The sequence below is a fragment of the Ixodes scapularis genome, unplaced genomic scaffold (assembly GCF_016920785.2).
Source record: "Ixodes scapularis isolate PalLabHiFi unplaced genomic scaffold, ASM1692078v2 ptg005667l_1__unscaffolded, whole genome shotgun sequence".
In the NCBI taxonomy this organism is placed as follows: Eukaryota; Metazoa; Arthropoda; class Arachnida; order Ixodida; family Ixodidae; genus Ixodes; species Ixodes scapularis.
Window position 1 is genome coordinate 39,450 of NW_024610462.1, and position 4,012 is coordinate 43,461.

A 4,012-nucleotide genomic window follows, 5' to 3' on the forward strand; every position below is an offset into this window, starting at 1 on the left:
CCCTGGGCTTCTGGAATGGTCGGCGTAGAAGGTTCGACGCGTAGAACATTCTAACCTCGAATTAGCTACACGGTTCTCGAATTTAAAGGAACATCACATTAGAGACAACAAAAATCTGTACCCGCGGCCAGGAATCGAACCCTGGCTTTCTGCGTGGAAGGAGAGCGCGATAACCGTTAGGCCACGAGCGCGCTGCCTGCTCGGTCAGCTGCGCTCGCGGAAGTATAGAACAAAACTGAATTTGCTTATGCGTCGCAGACCTAGCCTCGTACTGCTGTTCTACGACGATCATCCAGATGACGGCCATTTTGATAAGCACTGATGCGCCCCTTATAAGTTGTGAAAGTTGCGAATAAGGTGCAGGGTACCGCTGATAGAAGTTACAAAACATTTCTGAAACAAAAAAAAAGAGGTCGCTTTAGATAGAGAGACACCACTGAATATCGCGCCCTGCGTCCCACCTTAGACGCATCGTTTAACTACAATCCACATTTCCTATATGGGGAGTTCACTATAAAACAACTTTGGATACGGAAATGAGTGAATGGATAATAAAGAGAGCCCACATAAAAGGTACCTACGGCACCGGTCGCATCTCCTTCAAGTAGGTTGTGTTCAGAAAGGCACACAATGTTGGGGGACGCTTTGTTGGCACTTTGAAAGATCATCCTGCTCGTAGTTCGTTTCCTGTCCTGTTACATACAGTGATCGCGAGAGCAATACGAACTAACGACGAAAATATGAAAAAAATATCTCAACGTTTTGCCGTAGTGGGGACAGATATACAACAAACAAAAAACATGTATTTTCTTGAGTCCGTTTCTTATTTCCTTGACACTGAAGTCTGCGTTGTTGTTGTAGGTCGCTTCTCAATCTGCGTTGCGCCTCAGTGTGGCAATCTTTGCTCCCGTAAATCCACCCCTTTTGTTTTAGAATTTTTTTGGGGGAAACTCTAGGAAACAAAATGCGCCTTTGGGAGGGCGAGGGGAAAATCTTCATTGTAAGAACTTTGGGTTGACATATGAGTCACAATCGGCACAAAAGCGATGTTTTCAGGTGCTCAGTCTAAGTCACCGTAGCTTATCAGAACTAACAACAAGTTTTGATTGCCCGAAAGAATGTTCACGTTTGCTCGTGCCACGCCACTTCATACCGAAAAACTCGGAAAATGGCAGAATGTCAAAAATGTATTTCAGATAATGGAATCAAGATACTCAGAAATGAAATTAAAATACAGTGTCAAATAATCTCGATCAAAGTATTTGCAAGAAACCAAGACACTTCAAAAAGTGTTTGAATACGGTATCTTGAGTTTTTAAAATGGTCACATGTCTCATTGTAACCAAACCTTCTTTTATACTGCTTCATTGGCTCCATCGGTTCGTATTGCCGGCTGCAAAATATTAAACCAACTCAACTCTTTGACGTCACGCCACTGCGGTGTCGCTGCTGTCGGTACCGCGCATGCGCAGATGATATACTACTCTCTAATATGATTTCTGCGCACGCGCTGTGTCCACACCTGGTGTGGGCAAAGCAGGCTTGCGTGTAGACACTGTGTTAATGTATAAAATCGCAACGTGTTTTCTTTCATTTTTTGACCGTTTTGATGGTATTATCGGATTTTCGATGTTCATTCCGCGTGTACACGATGCCTAGGATTATGTTTTTACGCTCCGAGGCATCGTCTTGCAGAAACGAACTGTCAATCTCTGGCCGGGCTCGGGACATATAGATCTGGGTATACATGTGGACCGTATACCACGCCGGCGGTGACACTTAAAGCCCCATTTATAGAGACACGCGTCAACGTCAGTTGTGCGAACCGTTTTTTGTTCCGAAGAGTTTGTTCCTTGCAGCTCTATAGGCAGCTGGAAGCGTCATGAGTTACATCAAAATGTATTTTTATATTGCCCAGTTAGACAGTCCCAAATACCCAGCTCTGTTGTTGCTGTATTGTACGTTGTAATTTTTATTTGATCAAACGTGGAAGAAGAAGCCTATTCTGTGTAACTTCACCGAGAAATAGGAACTAAAAAAAAAGTGAAAGCCGTTTACCACTCCCTGTAACACCGAATTAGAGCGTAGCTCTTGAGGAGGAGGACGGAAGGGTACTGGGGGGTGAAGTGACGTGGGGGAGGGGGGGTCACGTGACCTTGGGGGGTCACGTGACGATGCCGATGATGTCATCAGTGACGTCACTGATGACGTCATCCGTGATGATGACGATGACGATGCGGATGCCGGTGACGTCATCAGTGACGTCACTGATGACGTCACCGGCATCCACATCGTCATCGTCATCGTCACTGATGACGACACCGGCATCCGCATCGTCATCGTCATCATCACTGATGACGTCACCGGCATCCGCATCGTCATCGTCATCATCACTGATGACGTTACCGACATCCACATCGTCATCGTCATCATCACTGATGACGTCATCAGCGACGTCACTGATGACGTCACCGACATTCGCATCGTCATCGTCATCATCACTGGTGAAGTCATCAGTGACGTCACTAATGACGTCATCGGTACCCGCATCGTCATCGTCAATGATGACGTCATCAGGGACCTCAGTGATTACATCATCGGCATCGGGGGTCACGTGACCCCCCCCCTGGTTAGTTTAACCCCCCCCCCCAGTGCCCTTCCCTCCTCCTCCTCAAGAGCTGCGCTCCAATTCGGCGTTACAGGGAGTTGTAAGCAGCTTTCACTTTTTTCACACAGCGCTCCGGCGGTGAAATTATGCTCCCCCATTGAGCAGTTCGGGCGCCCCAGCCGGCATCACGGCTTCCGTGACGAAGTATCTGCGTTGCTGTCATTTTCTCAATTGTGTTTTATTTCTGAGACGCGTACGCTTTGACCTTGAGCCGCGCTTGCTTGACGATGTATTTTTATGGCCATCTTTCGGGCACAACACCGACGCCGCCTTTTCCCGTAATAAAACATAAAACTTTCAGATGCAAAAAAAAAAAAAAGGAAGGAAGAGTTTAGGTTTGCTTAGGGCTGACTGACAACGTATCGTCGGATTTCTAGACATTGGAGACTTCTATAGGACTGTTACCGCGTTCCGTATACCACACTACCGGAGCCTTTGAAGCATGCTTTTAAGCTTGCACCCGTATGATACCGCGATCGCGGGGCGCACGCTTAAAAGCATGCTTCAAGGAGTGCGGTAGTGCTGCACGCGGAGCTTGCTTGACGATGTATTTTTATGGCCATCTTTCGGGCACAACACCGCCGCCGCCTTTTCCCGTAATAAAACATAAAACTTTCAGATGCAAAAAAAAAAAAAAAAAAAAAAGAAGGAAGAGTTTAGGTTTGCTTAGGGCTGACTGACAACGTATCGTCGGATTTCTAGACATTGGAGACTTCTATAGGACTGTTACCGCGTTCCGTATACCACACTACCGGAGCCTTTGAAGCATGCTTTTAAGCTTGCACCCGTATGATACCGCGATCGCGGGGCGCACGCTTAAAAGCATGCTTCAAGGAGTGCGGTAGTGCTGCACGCGGAGCACAGTAACGTTTTGCTGAAATTCCCTAATTAAATCAAATACGGATTTAAGGGAGGGGTGCGGGCGAGGAGTGGGATTGGTGGCCGAGCGTGTTAGCGCATTAAAGGGATACTGAACCAAGGACTGTAGTGTGCATAATAAGTGGTGCACGTTCTTTCCACGAGCCAGGAGCCGCCGGTGTGCGCGAGCACACGCAACAAAATTGACGTCAAATACCTCCATTCGCGGTTAAAATGACAGTGAAATGTATGGGCTCCGGGCCAAAAGAGAATAAAGACAAGTTTTTCCTCTTCACAGTGGTGTCTGGTGTAAAAGGTAAGCGATTAATAGGTATAACAAGCACGTAGCTTTCACTTGTAGAGATGAAAAGCCTGTCTTTATTCTCCTTTGGACCGAAGCCCATGCATTTCACTGTCCTCTTAAGCGCGAATGGAGGTCTTTGACGTCATTTTCGTTGCGTGTGCTCGAGCACACCGGCAGCTGCT